Source organism: Columba livia, chromosome 15, assembly GCF_036013475.1.
Source record: "Columba livia isolate bColLiv1 breed racing homer chromosome 15, bColLiv1.pat.W.v2, whole genome shotgun sequence".
Classification (NCBI taxonomy): domain Eukaryota; kingdom Metazoa; phylum Chordata; class Aves; order Columbiformes; family Columbidae; genus Columba; species Columba livia.
The window spans coordinates 953,107-971,787 of NC_088616.1; the positions used below are offsets into that span (position 1 = coordinate 953,107).

The 18,681-nt window shown below is 40.5% G+C and overlaps 1 long non-coding RNA gene across 2 annotated transcripts in view; it reads right to left on the reverse strand.

Annotated features, from left to right (window-relative positions):
- LOC110362165 (uncharacterized) overlaps positions 1 to 18,681 on the reverse strand; it is a 130,448-nt gene that overhangs the window by 104,181 nt on the left and 7,586 nt on the right. For both annotated transcript variants that reach the window (XR_010466265.1, XR_010466266.1), the window contains exon 4: positions 17,540 to 17,638. This is a non-coding gene — a long non-coding RNA (uncharacterized LOC110362165). The remainder of the gene's footprint in view (positions 1 to 17,539; positions 17,639 to 18,681) is intronic.

Sequence of the window (18,681 nt, forward strand, 5' to 3'; positions counted from 1 at the left end):
ATTTAAAACTTCAAATGAAATTGTGCTGCTGTGGATCAAATATAAGCTGTATTTTGAAAGTACTAGGTCAGAATGAATTGAAAGATAATTGCATACAATAAAAATGAGACAAGAAGCAGCATTTTTACGGTTATAGATTTAGAAATTATCCACTAATTCTCCCATACTGGAAAACAGCATATATCAACGAGAAAATTGAAGGAGGGATAGACTACAGCTTCAAAACAATTATCTAACTATAGATGTCAGCAGAGACTCTCATGATTCTTATAGAGAATACGGACTATTTAATGAGGATGCCTGCCTCAATGCTCCACTGCGTTTTCACTTAAAGATATAAAGATATAAAGATATCAGAATAATAAGACAAACCCATGTGTTAGGTGAACGTCTCCATCAATATCCAACAGACCCGGCTGAGCTGCAGCTGGTCATCCAAACACACTTTGATTGCCATATGGCAGTAACTGAAATTTGCTGTCTTCTGTCAGGGCTGCTGTGCTAAAATAATGTTTAGACTCCCTTCACTGATCATTTGAAAGGAAGAAAAATGCCAGATCCCTGTGCTGAGTGTCCAGGTTCCTCTCTAGTGAACTATTTAATAAAATCTGGAGGGGATTGAGGGTGCGGGTCAGTTAGGGTGCTATTGGAATGAGCGAATCTTGAAGAACAGCTCTCAGGACACTCACAAACGGAACACATTTGTTTAACAGGTACTGCCTCACAGATCACAGATGTAATCTGGTGTTGTAACTACAGATTCAGCACAGACACAAAGGTTTACTCCATCAACATGACGCTTATGAAATGTCAGGTAAAAACACAGGGGAAAAAAATATGCATAGCACATCGCAGTCTCAACCAGCACTCACGTCTATCACCTCGTGACAGATTCCTTTCCTCCCAGTTCTTAGGATGATATAAAGAGAAATGAGTGAGACAAGTCCTGGGCTTCATCACCGTATGAAGAAAATGCTTCCCAAGAGCAAGTTGAAGTATTTTGATATAAAGAGCAAAAAGTCATAAACATTTTAAAATGTTTCCAGATTGTTCAAGCCAACTATATTAATATTTGATGCATTAAAAATAACCTTGCTGATCTAGACAGAAAACACTCAGTATTAGGGAAGCAGAATATTTAATAGAAGTGTCAAAGAAAGGACCGAAATTTGATCTCTAAATCACCCACTGCCAGGTTACAGGGAGATTCGCCTGGTGTCTAAGAACCATAGTTGCAACCTCCCCCTTTCAGTTTGATGTTTATTTCCCTAAGACACAATTGTCATGTGCTTGGGACATCTTAGTCACCACGGATTTGTGAACACTGCATATGTCAGAAGAAAATACCACTGGTGGGACTACCACAGCCAGCGTGTGAATGTCATTGTTTTGAGCTAACATACACAGTGGGAAATCTTAACCAAACTAGTGGGAATCAGAACTGTGTCAAAAAGCAAGGAATTAATCATTCTTTTCAATGATTTCTATTGTCTAGATAAAACCTCTCATTTTCTTCTTTCTAGATTAATTTCTCTTCTGTTTCCTTCCACTTACTGATGCAGCTGGAAAAGCTGCATTAAACAGTGACTTAACTCCCTCACTGGAAAGGGTTTGCTAAAGTAAGGAAACCACAAGCAAAGATCTGTCTGAACAGTTAGCAGGGAATATCTTACGATAAGAGACATCCTTACAGTCTAGTGCCTTTATAAAACAGACATACAGCTGCACAGCGTGTGCCACATAAAGACTGTATAATGATGTTTAGATGAGCTACAATATGGAGCTCTCAAGACAGTTTTGAATTTGTTTCCAATATGAGAAGGGTGAAAGAAGCCAAGAGGAAGAGATGACACAGAACACAGTGGGTTTGCTGTTTAATTCATGAAGTAAATCCTTCTGAGAAAAAACACGTCACTGTTGAAGAATTCTGTCCCATTCTTACTATTATAACGTCTGTATCTATTGAACTCTGGTATGTACACCTGTAAAATAGAAACGTAACCTTTCTGCGGGTATAAAAACCTGTAAAAGGCTTCCACGTGATGCTTACAGTTTGGATAACTTCTCGAAACAATTTACATGAAGGGTTTTATAAAACATGTTCTCAAAAGCACTTTCTCACTTGGGAAAAGGAAGAACATTTTTGCAAAATAAAGTAGGATCATTGTGAGGTAACTGAGGTTTTGAAGACTGTTTTTAATGACTGGCTCGAGCAAATCCTTGTTCAAAACCAACATCCATGTACATTTCATTAGGCACAGTAACACTGTGAGGACACTGTGGGTCTGGGAGGTGTCCCGAGGTTTTTCCATGGAAGGTGCAGTATTCATGTAGCGATCACAATATCTTTACTCACTGACATGGAACCGCATTTGTGTGCAAGCCACAGGTATTTCTAAAAGCAAAGTGATCAACTGAAAAGCTTAATTACAAAGTGTTTCCTAAATCTTTACAATTATATCCAACCAGCCTTATAAAAGAAAGTCTTGGTTTAATTGCACCTCAATAAAAGTCGGGTATTTGTTGGAGTGATGAGTACAGGCCAGAGCAGCATCTTTCAGGTGAGAATGTGTCACCATCTTCCATTCTCAGCAGCTCTGAGGTCCCTGCGCATCCCCCATAAGAAAAAGTGAGACTCTTTCCTTTTTCTTCTTTCAAAAGAATCCACAATGGCCAGCAAACAAGGGCAGTATTTCGAGTTTCCCATTCATACATATGGCTGAACTCAAGTCATAGCTAAAGAACAGCTTGAAAGAATGGACTGATACTCAAAAATACAGATTTCCAATGTATAGTTCATTGTGAGTGAGAATTCAGTACACTGCAAATGATTTAGGTAGTAACTGTTAATACCCACAAGTGTCACGGCCCCAATGCTCCAGCACAGAACAAAGTGTCATAGTTGAAGAATTAAGTAATAACTTGGTTTTGAGTCCCTTAACATAATACTTGTCAAAGTGTTCAAGTCATTTTTACAATAATTTGCCACGTTCCTCACCTAAATCATCTCCTCTTGGTGTTTTCTAATACAGACAGACATTGGCTGGACCTTTGCAAAGTTCCCTCCAGCAAGAGAAACATGAGCAGAGAAATCAGGTTAGTGCATGGACAAATTTCTAAAGAGTTCTTGTGACAGCTTGCATCACAGACCTAATTCCATTTTTTTCCCTTCAACTTGTTAAATAAATGCCCTACAAGTGCTGGAATACATTCAGGAGGAAAGAGGGAAAGAAAGAAAAAAATTACCATTGTGGTGATAATACAGGGGCAATTAGGTCTCTGACTACCACATAAATAGGTAATGGAAGGAGGCAAGGGTCAGACAGACATTATTGGAAGTAATTTAAAATTTACTACACTACGTAGAATCAGAAAACTTGTCTGATTAAAACAAAGTCGTATATCAAAAAGAAATCTAGATTATAGTATAAACTCAAAGTAATAAATGTTTAATGATATTAATCCTCATACCTCTGAAAATAGATTTATCTGCGTTTCTTGAGGATGGAATTAATTCACAGATCTTTCTTTTAAATCTAAAACTGAAGTGTAAATTTAGTTTTGTTCCCAATGAATGAATCAAAACATCTTTATTTTTATACTTCATTCTCTTGATCTCTTAGATTTGCCCTGAAACACTTCCAGAAAATATTCAGCCTTGGTAAGAGAATTCCATTCACCCTCTGAACTCTGACGAAGTTCATTAGGAAGCTTTGCACTTGATGGGAACACCAAAACTTCTACTGGCCATTCTGTTCAGGTGCATAAGAACACTTTCTCTTCGCTCAGAGCAACTCCATTCATGCTTCATTCAATCTGACCTTTGCCGGTAAAGATAATGTACGAACTACTTAAATGTAGCTGCTGGGATTTCAGAAAGATCTTGTCTTTGTACTCCTCAAATACTGCACTCCACAAGAGCTTTCAATTTGCCATCACAGCACTTAAGCATCTTGAAAAGCTTTAACCAAGTCTGTGAATTTGAAGGACATTGATTAAACTGCATAAAACTATGTAGATGGTTTCACTCAGAATTTAAATAGCTTATTTCATGTGTCTTAATTCACCTTCACTGTAATTTAGAGCAAAGCAAATTAAGATAAACTTAATTATGAGGAAGGTTGCCTATACAGAGATTTAGCATTGTTTAAGCTGCTAAAAATAATTCCGTCTCTGCACAGCCATTCTCGCAGGATGTGCCTACGTGTTACATTCTCCTCGGTGGCAAAACCACTGTCAGAAATGGCCACGGTCCTCCGACAGCTTTTGCCCAAGCCGGCTGTACTTGTCCCCCGCAATGCAGTTTGTCACACACACAGTTGCGAAATGACCCAAACTGAAAATAACTTTCCGAAGCGAAGCTGCTGCCCAGAGCAGTGTAAGACACCACCTCAGCTCGCTGCTCATCCGCTGCTTTTCCTTCTCCGCACTGACTGATTTTTGTTACGGTTCATTTTAACCTCCTCCTCCCCTCTTCATGCATGCTGGTGTTTTCTGTGCTTTAATTACTGCAAAGCACTTCTGCGACTTACACTCAAGAGCTTTCTCAGATTTTGGGATTTGATCATAACATCTCTTCTAATGGCAACTTTCTCATTTCACACCATTCACCTATGTGATGTATTTGAGAGCAAGGTAAATGCTATCAATTGGGCTCATCTGTGTCTAACCACAACCACACCACGAGCTGCTGCGCGAACCACTTCATCCATTTTCACTGCATGTGAGCACTAGAAAAAAATAATTCAGATTATGATGCTCTTAAAACATATCAAAGTATCTGAACAAAGATCACCTGTGGTTGCTGTTAGCATTACAATTCTTTGGTGCTTCCAAATCCACACAGTTGAGGACTATTTTACATATAAAGGAGTCACCACATTATCACACGTAACTGCCAAAAGGTGCTTCAAAGGTGTGTTTAAGCCCATTTTTCTTTGACCTGCAGCGATTTCTAAAATACATGCAAATTTCGTTGAAGTTGTATATGACTTTAGCTCACAGCTTCTCCCAGAGAACAAAATCTATAAAAGACATCACGCTTGCCAGATTAAGGGTTCCTGGCTAGAGCTAAAAGAGCTCTAGCTACCGATGGGAAACACAAAGCTAAGCTTCAATTTCTGCTGGAATAGGTACAGAACTTATCTACATTCACAGTAACCTCTTCAGTATAATCTCTCAATATATTCTAATACGCGGGAGGATTCCATGGCACGTGTTTTCATATTTGAAATCCAGTTCACAGCAGTGAAATCATGCAGGTAACTCAAGAGTCTGATACTTCTGGTCCATGTGGGATAAACTTTAGGCATTTGTGTGTTTTATATATTGCCACAGATGCCTTTGCATCCAAGCTGGAAAGATGTATTTCATATAAAACTTGAGGCTAAGGCAACTCCGGCAATATATAAAAAGCATGAACGCCTGAAGTTTACCCCACACATTTTTAGACAACCAGAGCAGACACAAAACTGCCTTCTCAAAAGTTACAAGTTTCCATCAAGACTGAGTGTTTTATTCAGGTTTAAATAAATCCCAAGCCTGTTTCTCAAACTCTGCCCTTGCTATGCAGAGGCACATAGGCTGTTTATAGGCTGAATCTGAGCGGTCCTGCTTTAAACGGGGAGTTGGAATGACCTCCAGGGGCCCTTTATGACCCATACTGCCCCACAGTTCCACACGTGGCCGTAACTGATGGCTCAGAGAGGAGCTGCTCTGAGATCGTCATCGTTCTGTTACTACCTGTTCAAAACTTCAGGGAAAACACCATCGCTGAACCTCTACCTGCACGGGCCTTTTTTCCACCTTATCGATGCTGCCACATTCACTGTGCCATGGGGATGTGTCAGTGAGGCCAGTTGGTTTGGCTGTGCAAAGGAAGCCTTGTGACTTGTCACACTTAAAACTGTCAGAGTCCACAAACACAAATATTTACAAATGGAATGAAAAACCAACCAATGTTATTACATGACGTTTCTCCTTGTGCTCGCTTAGCATCCAAGGGTGAAACAGTATGCCTAGAATATCACCACAAAACTGAATCCTCAGTGTTTTCCCTATCAAAGTCACCACAATGTTGCATCTATATTCCTTTACGTGTAGGTTTTACAAAGTGGTTACTAAATTTGCCACCCTAGCTGCTGCTCACAGAGAAGGAGTTTTTAATCAAGCCTTTTAAGCAAGGGGATTCAGTCCCCAGCACAATGTGAAGATATATATACAAGAGCTGTGCTCAGAGTGTAATGCAAAAACAATAAGCTTGTCTGGTCTGAGTTTAGACACAGACACATCTATTGAAGAAGGTTCACTGTATCTTTTTGTTGTTGTGTGGTTTGGATTTGTTTTGCTGTTGTCTGGTTTGGTTTGGGGGCATGTTTTGTTTTATTTTTTGCCTGTGCAGGCATTGTCTCACATCTTTCGGATAATATGTTTCCTTCTCACGAAAGCTTTTATGGGAAAATATACCTGATGAAAAATGGACAATAAAAAGTTTGAGGTTTTGACATCTGATAGTATTGGTTCTTCACAAAGTGCTGTGCTCAGCAACACTCTGAGAAGTCTGGCTACCACTGATTTTAATTAAGCAAGGTTTTCCAGAGGCTTTACTATCTTTTATTCCTACCTTTGCCTAAATTTCTCCTGATTAAGATGAAGAATGTACAAAACAGTTTTGCCGTAGAGCAGTAAAATCTAACACAGGAAAACCCACCACCTTATGCCAGTAGAGCTTTTTTGGTAGTAAAAGTCTGATTTATACTCTTAGGAGGGAGCAATTTCAAGTAGAACATTTCCTTGCTGCTGGAATCTGAAGTCACAATACCAAGCCTGCCGTGTGGCACTGTGCTTCTCTTGTGAAAACAGCTGTAAGGTTTGCAGTGGTTCTGCTGGAAGGCTCTCTTAGTGAAATCAGATCTCAAGCCAGCGGGGAATCGGGCCTCATGTGGCGCTGACGGGCTCTGCCTCAGCTGGACAACACGGGCCTCGCTTTTCCTCTCATGTGTTTTACAGCAAAACACATCAATGGCATTAATGCTACCGTAAACAAACGGGGTCAGATTCAAACAGCTTATACCATTCAAGACAGCGCAATAATTAAAATTCTGTCCATTTAATAGATTATTGCAGTGACATTTTTACAAGAATCAATGTCCTGGCGAAGGTCCTCCTTGTGTTATTGACTGCCTTTCCACAAGTCCTGCCATACACCTTGTTTGTCATATATTGATCAGATCCTAATGTCACTTACAGAGAAATAACTTAGTTATAATGAATAATACTTGAAGTTATTGAAATAACTCTGTGTCTACTCAGGCAAGAGCATTCAGAGTCAGGACCACTAGGCTGAGTCAGTGCTTTATTTTCCCTCATTGCTCCTCCTTAGTTAATCTCAGATTTCTGTATTCCAACACTGGAAGCATCAACAATAGTTTACAATGAACATTACCTTACTAAGCGAACATTGAATTATTACACAACTGAATTCACTAATAGTGCTCTCTAAATACTTAACATGAAATAAGCAGCGTTGGAAACATTATGTGGCTCAGGTTTTCTAGGGTTTCTCTAATTATTTCTGTCATATACTTCAGTTGACTTGCATTTGATTATCTGTCTCCTAATCAGAAATCTAGACATCTTCATGTGACAAAATAATAACAACGAGAATACAACATTATTTAATACTAAGTCAGTTCAGTTGAGTTTCAAAAACTTTAAATTTTATTTTTCAAATGAGCTCATTTGCAAGCAATGATACACCAGCTTCTCCTGCTTGTCCCTCAGTTCTGTGTCACCCATCACAGCAAAATCATTAAAAGATCAAAATTTAATTGCACGGAAATTAAGGTCACTGAGAGGCATACAAAAGAAGCCATTCCTTCACACAGATATGGAAGCTTCTTATTTGTTAGGTTACCATGACGTTTGAAAAAGCTTATCACTTGCTCACAGAAAAAGTAATCATTTGCATGAAAGCAGGATCTCCTCCTTCCCCTCTACTCTGCCCTGGTGAGACCACATCTGGAATATTGTGTCCAGTTCTGGGCCCCTCAGTTCCAGCAGGACAGGGAACTGCTGGAGAGGGTCCAGTGTAGGGCAATGAAGATGATTAAGGGAGTGGAGCATCTCCCTTATGAAGAAAAGCTGAGGGAGCTGGGGCTCTTTAGCTTGGAGGAGACTAAGGGGGGACCTCATTAATGTTTATAAATATATAAAGGGTGAGTGCCATGAGGATGGAGCCAGGCTCTTCTCGGTGGCAAACAAGGATAGGACAAGGGGTAATGGGATCAAACTGGAACACAAGAGGTTCCGCTTAAATTTGAGAAGAAACTTCTTCTCAGTGAGGGTGACAGAACACTGGAACAGGCTGCCCAGGGAGGTTGTGGAGTCTCCTTCTCTGCAGACATTCCAACCCGCCTGGACACCTTCCTGTGTGACCTCACCTGGGTGTTCCTGCTCCAGCAGGGGGATTGGACTGGATGATCTTTTGAGGTCCCTTCCAATCCCAAACATACTGTGATACTGTGATACTGTGATCTCAGCACGCAGTGTTGATAGCGAGGTTCCACTGCTGATCCCTGCTGCAAAGCCTGCCACAGGACACCAGGATAGAATTGTATCTTGGCTGAGAGCTGGCTAACTGCAAACCTGAATGTGCTCTTATTTTAGAAGAGTACACAATTCATTAACATCAAGGTTCAGCAAGTAAAGGGAGATTTTGCTGCCCTCCTTGTACTGTAACCCCTCCAGGGCAATCATTTTGCATCAGGAGAAATGCTGCATTCCACAAGCGTGAGATTTCCTGCGTGGCTGCCATGTGCTTCAATTACCACTACTGTACATCTAGAACAATTTCACCACAGTACAAACAGGGTACCAAATACAATCCTTCATGCTCTTGTGTGTTGCTACGTAAGAGACAGTGAAACAAAAGGTCTGATAGTTTGTCTCCCACTGTTCAACATTAATGTATTTATAGTCAATTAAATAAAAATACTTTCCAATGATGATACATAAGAAAATAAATCCTACTCATTAGAAGGCTGAAATGGCAAATATCACACACCATGCTGAGAAATTTGCTCATTTAGATGTGCTGACCTCTCTTTCCTGAGCATGGCAAGTCACTAGAAGTTTTGGGGAAGTTTATAGATCCATGCAAACCATAGTTTTGTCACTCAAGGCTACATCTCAAACCAAACCTCCTTCCTTTTTACCTGACCAGGCAGTAAGGATGAAACAATTGTACATTATATAAAAGATAATCTAACGAAACAGCATGTTACTCAGTGAACTTAATTATAAAAATAGGTTCCTTTCAGTCACAGGTTTCAGAGATTAAGACAGCTAGAAATTCTCCTTCAATATGGAGTGTCCGAACACCCAAACTGATGTTATCCAAAAGAAAGCTCAGGAGACGCTGCACAACTCAGGCTGTTTGCCAGTGTAGGCCATCATGGAATTGGCAGAGAAGTGGCAGACCCTGACATTTGAAAAGAGCTGAAAACAGAGAATGAGCCTAATGAAGAGGTGGAATGTGGGCAATAAAAATGTACCCACATCACATATGCCAAGTAAATAGAAGAATGGCTGGTCCCTCAAGCTTGGGTCCCAGGAATACAAAAAATTTGCACAGAATCAGCTGGTGTGTGCACTGTGACAGCCAGCCTGAAGCTGGCAGCCAATTCCAAAGGTTACTGACTGCTAAACCTAATCTAAACCAAAGCCAAACCTATCTGGAACAGAACTAGATAAGCATGTGCATGAGGGGGGTAGTTACTGAAGAAAAAGTGCAACATACTCAATACTATTCTATGTCTTTTTACTTCAGATCACAGCACAGAGTCTGAGCAAGTGAAACATCCATAAGGAAACTCAGCAACCCTGACTTGGGAATTAGAGACTGGTTAAGCTCAGTCGCCTCAAAAGGGAGAAAATGTAGTTGCAAGACATGAGGGCAAAAAACTCAAACAAACCCAAAACTACACCACATACCACTGCCCCCCTGCCAGTGCCCCATCCAAAGTGTTCTGCAGGAGGTCAGTCCTCTATGAAGCAACTACAATTTCTGGGGAAGTGCAGTTGTGTCCCTGCATGGGGAGCACAGTGTGCCCTACAAAGTGACAGAGGGCAAATCCCAGCGCAGGGTGTTCTCGTGCTGCACGGGGACTCACAGGAAGGACGGCCGGGGGTTTGTGCAGTCCAAGAACCTTCTCCAACCTGAGGCTGGAGAAACCATACCTGCTTGCATGTCCCAGCATGGAAGGGCAGCAGATGAAGCTCCCATTCCCCTCACTTCTGTATACAACTTCATGCTCCACCATCAGTTCCCTGTTTCAGACCACACCTGGAATATTGTGTCCAGTTGTGGCCCCTCAGTTCCAGCAGGACAGGGAACTGCTGGAGAGAGTCCAGCGCAGCCACCAAGATGCTGAAGGGAGTGGAGCATCTCCCGTGTGAGGAAAGGCTGAGGGAGCTGGGGCTCTGGAGCTGGACAAGAGGAGACTGAGGGGGGACTCATTCCTGGGGATCAATATGGAAAGGGGGAGTGTCAGGAGGATGGAGCCAGGCTCTTCTCGGTGACAACCAGTGACAGGACAAGGGGCAATGGGTGCAAACTGGAACACAGGAGGTTCCACTTAAAGATGAGAAGAAACTTGTTCCTGGTGAGGGTGGCAGAGCCTGGCCCAGGCTGCCCAGGGAGGTTGTGGAGTCTCCTTCTGTGCAGACATTCCAACCCACCTGGACACCTTCCTGTGTAACCTCATCTGGGTGTTCCTGCTCCATGGGGGGATTGCACTGCATGAGCTTTCCAGGGCCCTTCAACCCCTGACATTCTGGGATTCATTTCCACAACTTCCCACCTCAAGGAAAAGGTCCCTTGTGTCTCAGGCAGTAATTCTGTCTGAAGCAGGGACTGCCCCTTTGTTCCGCTGACAAACACCACTGTTGTGTCTGATCAAGGCCTCCAGGTGCTGCCCGCACTACAAATAACTAATAACAATTTAGAATCATTCATTCCCTGGTGACAGATTGTTCTCAGTTTGTGTTGCCAGGATAGATCACTGTTTTCCAATACCAGTTAAGAAAAAATGGAACAAAGGTTTTAAGCATTTTTGCTTCTTCGCATGATAAAGATGGGGGGGTAGGGGGGGAAGAGGTAAAAGATGGAAAAAACAACAGGATATTACAAGGGCTCTGGGACTCTTCTTTTTCAGCCTGTGCCTACGTAAAGCCTCGATCAACACTAGCCCCTTCACACCTCCAAGAGAGTGTCCCCCTTACTGACCTGATGGCCACTCTGGTCTCAGAGCTCACTCACCAGCACTCCTCCAGGAACTGCAATATTTCCCCCACTCTGACCCACGGGTAAACTGGGACCACCTGAACAGGTCTGATTTTTGACCAGACCACACAGCTTCCTCAAGGGCCAGTAACAACAGCGATAAGCCATGAAGCCCTCCTTATATCAGAGCCATGTTTGTAGAACTTGGATAAGACATTTCTAAAACAAAAGACAAGTGTTTTGGGGGTTTTTCTTTGGTTGGTTTTAGTTTGCGGGTTTTTGTTTTTCATGCAAGTGCTTCAGGTTCACATGGCCCTATAGGAACTTATCTTCTCAATTCAGAAATGCACCAAAACTTCATAGCATAGAACTTCTGGCAAAATAATGTGTTATCACCTCTTAGAAAGGAGAATTTTGAATTCACCAGCTGTGTAGTTTTGGGGGCTATTTTTGTTTGGTTGGTTTTTAAACTTGCACATGCACACAAACTCCCAGGAAAGTCACCTTATTGCTACTGAGAATTAGTTTCTTCTCTTGACCATAAAATAAATCAGTGAATTGCCTTTATGCAGGGAGTTCTTACAACACATAATAGTTTTTCTTTGCTGCCCCAATTACATAAAATATTAATAGGAGGGAGGTTATTGTATAACAACATCAACAGTTACATTCAAATTTACATCATTCCTGTTGAAGGCTTTTAGTACTTGGTATTAATTTCACCCATTTCTCTGCAACACGTAAAATTCTTATGTATTAATTCATTCAGATAATCTAAAGTGTCTTCCATAGAGAAGTCTTCATGTGAAAATTATTATTTATGAGGTGTCAAGTGAACGGTACTACAGCTGTAAGGGACTATTCGGTACAGACATGCGACACATTAACTTTTAAGAAACTGACATGCCTTGTTAATTAGGAATGCCAACACTTGACGTTTTTATTTTCAAGAACATTGATTTATTACAGACCCACTTAATTTTGCGGAAAAAGCTGATGCTAGGAATTCCAAATCGCAGTCCACAATGGTGGGTTTCCAGCCACAGTGCAGTACAGTTTCAGAACACTTTATGTAGAGCAAATAGATATAAATGGCATGCACAAAGCCCTGGATATCTAAAACTCTGAGTAAGCACAGCTGTGTACAAAAACTGATTTCCATCCACATTCCAATTCCTCATTTCCCACCTGGGACTGTGCAAAGCACTTTTTAAGCAGTCCTTCTAGTAGCTAAAAGAAAACCATCGTTTCCCATGCAGCAGACAGAGCTATGCCAGTAACTAGCGCTTGCCTTTTTAATTTTATTCTTGTCAAAATAAAAAATATGAGATAAGAATACAAACAGAATATACACATTCCTGATTTTCAAAATTATTTTTATACCTGGCAGTCCTACCTAAGGAGGGCTGTTGCTGCACAGTGAACAGATTTCCTTCTAAAGCTGTGCAATTCCACCAGAAAGCACTGATCAGACAGACTTAGGAGTATTTTTTCCAGAAATCTTAGTATTTCCCCACACCGAGGTACCTAAAACATTGGAGCAAACTGCTTTATGCATCAATGCACAAAACTGGAAAAGCCCACTGATTTCAACCATTCTACAAATTCATTTTGTTCCCTGACCCAAACACTTAACAGCATCATGTGACCAACTTATAGCCTCCCAATAAATAAATCATAGTGGTCGATACATTCACAGGCCCACAGTAATAGACATAATACCAACTCACATGTCAACGTGGAGTTTAAGTGAGGAGAGGGCAAGTTACACACAACGTGCCACTGAGCAAAGACCTACACCAGCACGAGGAGGGGACGCATTCACTACCCGGCGCAGAACTCAGGTTTCACCAGGGAACCCTCCAGTCTGAATAAAACAAGAGCTGACTTATTCATGTGGTTGTGTCATAGTTTATATGAAACTTCATGTTATTTTTCAATGTGTAACAGCAAGTTTCTGTGTTTGAACTTCTATGTTATTTATGGGGAACACGAATGCTTCTGCAAAACAAACATAGCAAAACCTGCTCATAATGGGTACCAAAGGGAATTCTGCTTTTCAGCTCTTCGTAGCAGCTGGTTGAATAGAGCAGGGTAATTAGATTCCAGCACTCAGAGGGCTGAGATCTACTGACTGTGAGGAGTAGTGCTACCCTGAGTAAAGAAAGAGACATGAATAGCTCTGGCTCAAAGGATACCTTGGACATATCGACGTTGTCTTTATGAGGTATCAGTTTGTTAAATTCCCCCTGTGCAGGATGAACAAGCAAATCTTCTGCTGGGGCAGGCTTAGCGTGCAAAGAAAGTAATGGAGAGGCCATTTGAAGCATCTGGAGCATCTCTTAGCTTGAACATCATATGGGAAGAGAAGGTTCAAGGGAAAGATGCAGTAAGAAATGCATAGAAAAAAAAAAGTGAGAAAAAAAAAGACAAAAAAAAGTGAGAAAAAAAAAGACAAAAAAAAGGAAGAGTCTTCCAGACTTAGAAAAACTAGTCTACAGACTCCTCTTACACCTTCTTTAAATCCAAATTATTGCAGACTATTCTATAAAGAACTGTTGTATTATGGCTGTGTCTACACCATAGGTTTCACCTGTGTGTCTACAAGTGGTTTTGCCCAGATTACATACAATCCATTAATTTACTTTGCTAGTGCTTGCTGTCATTTGAGTGCAGGAGTTGTTAAGTGTCCTTCTGTATTTAGAAGGAACATTATCCCACAGTTCCACAGGGGGAAAATAATCCTTGGACATTTGGCACAGAGGATGTTGCAGTTTATCCCCAGAGACACAGGTGCGGACCGACCAAGTGAGAGCACAGCCGCACGGGAGGGAATCTGTCCAGACTCCACGCCGATCACACAGCCCAGTTGTGTAGCAGACGTACCTTCAGCTTCCTCACCATGCTTATCTCCCAACAGTTCACTTGGGAAGAGGTGCAGGAAAATGTTACAAAAATAAAGTTTTGCCAAGAGTCTTTCTGGACATCACTAGTTAATATCAAAAACTACTGAAAGTAAGTGGAAGATGAAGGCACCAGGAAGAACAAAAGGCACACTTGTCTTTTTTTCCTGTTGATGTTGTGAGACACAATTTCAAAAGGGTTTATCTTGAAGCATACAGACACACGCTAGAGCCTGGGCATAATTATTTAGACTCACTGACTCACAGATGTTACCTTTAACTGGTTTGTCAGTTGTCATGCACCATCTGACAATCATGCTGAAGAGATGAAGTACAAGCAAGACTGCACATGTACTTTCTAACTATAGTGCTGTACATTGCACCGCAGTGACTGTCAGAAATCGAAAGAGCAACTCTTCAGGTAGATTTTTGCACAAGGAAGACGTAAACCAGTAGTGCCACATACTCAATAAGGCACTGGTCTTCTGGTTTGCCTACCGGGGTTTAAGACCAGAGATCTGCAGAGCTACCATAATTAAGCTAAAGTGCCAAGGGTATGAGGGATTCAATATCAATATTTTGTGGTCAGACTATGAGGGTTGTATCAAATAAGCTTTAGCAGAAGTCTGTGCTTAAGAGACAGTTAATCTAATCTTAACAGTATGGATATTTCAAGTCATGACGTGTTTATAAAGCTGTAGATGTCACTAATCTAAAGGAGTTCGCAGACACTCTGGAGGAACAGAATCAAAAACGGTTTCGAAATCTGTTTGTTGGAGAACTGCATCCTTTCCATGTGCTCTGTGACAAAAAGAATCAAGACTGACAGACTGGAAAACCTCTTGCTTTGCTGCAAAAATATCAGTGCCCCAGTATCTGCTCCATTAAGCCCATCTCTGCAGGTATTTGTTCTGCCCTGCCAGCAGGAGGTAAAACAGGGAGTCAAAATGATGCATCCTAAGCAGCACTAAACCATACCTCAGGATATTTGTAGTAAATACAGAGTCATTCACTAGTTTATTTTACAGTTGATGTAAATTTCTATAGTGACAAACAACAAGCTGCTTAGGAAGCAGAGCAATGAAGCATTACTGCCTGTGAACAAGGAGACTTGAATACTGCAATATTCTTGGTTCCATGTAATCACCTGAGCTATTATAAACTAGCACACCATGGACACTTATGGAACTATATTCAGACACATGTTCTAAGCCACTTTCAGGTTAAATACTTCAGATAAAGTGACAAAAGGAAATCCTACATATACAAATAACATTTACAATCAAGACATGCTGGTACTACCATTATTTAGATGTGCAATGACAAAGAGTAGAATTTAAGTGAAGCTTTAAAGAAGAAATGCACATATAATCCTAATATAGTTTATTGCTTTTCACCTATTTCCTGAAAGAGGCTCTTGCAATATTCACAGCCATGTATTTAACACTGTGGCAATGCCTAGTGACCACGATTAAGGGAGATAAGCATAGTCAGAATAATTAATCTTCACTAATTCCTATAAGGAAAAAAAAAAATTTAAAGAAAGAAACCCTGCACTTTTAGCACATTGACCCCTAATATGTGCTAGGAACTATAAAGTAATTACAGTTGTGTAGAATACCTTAAAGAAATACTGGCTGAAATATTTCTAATTTCATTTAAGACAGCAAACCATTGAAAGCAAACACTTTGCTCAGAGAACATGTCAAATGTCACTCCTTGAACACAGGGCTTGAAGGTGACCAAAGGCGCCTTTCAGCTGGGCAGTCATGCTCCCAAGTGCTTTGTGTTTAAGAAACAGAAGTCAAAGTTTCTGAAATGTGGCTGAACTAGACACACCACATGATCACAGTAATTCTTTTAAAAGCTTTGAAATGCACCAAGAGAATCAACTTGATTTCCTTTTTGTATGACTAGATTTTAACTTCTCCTGTGCCAAAGCAGGGAACGGTTCTGAAAGGTGCATTTTTTCCCCAGAGTGGGGGGCATGGCCGGCTGTTTCCAAAGGTTCCCCTAGATCACTTTATCAACCTATATTTTCAAATCAGCTCTTAAAACGCAGTTTCTTCTCAGGACAATCTCAGATTAAATACGGTCTGTTCTACTTCAGATTGCTTCCTATCTCCACTTTTCCCCCCTCTAATGTTTAATCACAATGTAAATGCTGTCCTGTTTCCGATAAAGCACTGTTAAGAAAGGGAAGCAGAATTTGTAGCCTCAACTTTATTTTACTTTACACTAAGTTTTCCCAGTCACCAGTGCTCTCACCTGCTTTGCCTCCAAGGGTATGTACTGAAGGGGGAAATGGCCTTTCCGATGGCATCGGTGACAATCGAGTATTGGCATGCGCTAGAAAAGCATCGTGACACCAAAACGTACCTGAGAGGCCAATTTCCCCATCATTGGTATCCAGCTATTCCTGTTGCAGAGCTTAACCCAAGCTACAACAGCGTCAATCTTTAAGTACAGATATAATTTCTAGATATATTCTACATTTTTACTGCAAATTAAATTCCCAAAAGAGCCCAGGCACTTTGCAAACTATGTGCACTTCAACAGCTTTTGATGTAAGAGGCAAGTAAATACATATCAGTGGGCAGCAAGAGTTATGGGTAACTGTAATTTAGCTCCAAAACCTATCAGAAAGAGGTCTCCAACACATGTAACTTCATTAAAATGTAATTCAATGCTACCAGGATGTGAGCCATGGATTTTATAATGTCGTACTTCAGCACTTCCTGACATTTTGTAAACTTAACAACTCTGAAACTTCAGTGTGATTAACATGTTAAATACATCCACCACAACACATCTTAGCTCAGTTAGGGACAGTTTACATGGTCACACCTGTGCCATAGAAGCATGTCAGGTTTGTAGACATAGAATGATTTAACAAGCTTGTGGTAAGAATTGTACCATGTTTTAATACAGTCACACATTTCTAAGAAATACTTAATCCACTCAGTCTCATCAGATCTCGCTCTGGCTCTCAGTGGACACCAGCTCCAAAAAAGAAAAACAACCAGCTGGCTGAAACATGATTGTTCTTTTGTTATGAGCTTTGGCCTTTTTCTGCAGTGAGGTATTCAATATTCAATGAAAAAAAACCCATGCTGTCTCTGTCTCCAACTTACAGATTTTATAAACAGTTGAATCATCACAAGGTATCTTTGGATAAAGACAGACTGCATAAAAACTCACAAGCTGTTTTCAAATTTAAGCGACGACAGAAGTCCTTGCAAAATAAGTTAAACAAGCAGATTCTTCTATAGTTGCATGCTTTAAAAAAATATAAATAAGAAATCATCCCCTGAATCTCATCTCAGTTCAAGAGAAATTAAAATTCTTTTACCTGAGAGCTCCTTTTGTGCTGTTCTGCCGTGTCGCGGTGCCACTGCCTCCTATCGGCTTCTTTTTGCAGGAACCTTCCAGTCATAGGGAGTACAAGCTCCTAGTGATACCAGAAGTAAAACAATTTAATATTTTGTTATTTAAGGTACTGAATTCAAGTTCTATTCTGATAATGTAATTTACACAAACCAAGAAAAACATATCCTGGAGGATACTCAGAATATGTCGTATCAAATTAAAGCTAAAGGCAACCCCCCCGCTTCTGCTTTCTAAATGCAGAATGATTCCATGGTAAAAGTGCACGTTCCTTCCAAGGAAAAAGCTGACACAAGAGACCCAGGTTACCAACAGATTGAGGGAACAGTGAATTAAAGACTTCAAGATGAATCAAGATTCAGAAATGTAATTTGGATGATACAGTATCTTTGGGGTTTTCATGAAAAGGAACATAAGGAACATACGGACAATCACTGTCAGCTGAACATCTAGATATGATGGGATCACTGAATACTCCTGCACCTTTCAATCCTGCTTCATCACACTATGCCCAAGAGGTACCTTCCAAATAATTCCTATTAGAGAATGAACTAATTAACTGAGCAGAAAGACATTCAGAAACTCCTGTCAGTGTAAGTCAATGATTAAATCTGGCACAGGGCTTTTAATGTTTTAAAAAAATAGGTAACATTTTCAATTAGTGTAGATTAAGTGTAGATTTAGAGATTTCAAAGGCTTTCTAACAGTTTATATGAGCTAGGATCTGGACAACTGTTTCAGGTCTTTAACGAAACATTATTTCATAACAGATGTTAGTCTCCTTTGTTTCTAAATCCAAAGGCAAGGAAGAATACCTTCCAAAACAGTCCTGCTAACAATTTTGCCTCAAGGGAGAAGAGGGGAAAAAAACCCACCAAAACAACATACTTCAATAAAAAGCAATAAAGAAAAACAGTTTCCTATTCACAGGAGCTAATTACGTTGACTAAAAAAAATTTTTAAAAAATCAGAAATTACTTTCAGTAAAATGCAAATAGTAGCAGAGGGAGATAAGTAAAAACCCAAGAGAACTGCCTGGTGTGATTTTGCAATCACAGCTTTCAGAAGCAGAGAGCTGAAAAATAATAAAAAGTACGTTGCTTTCCA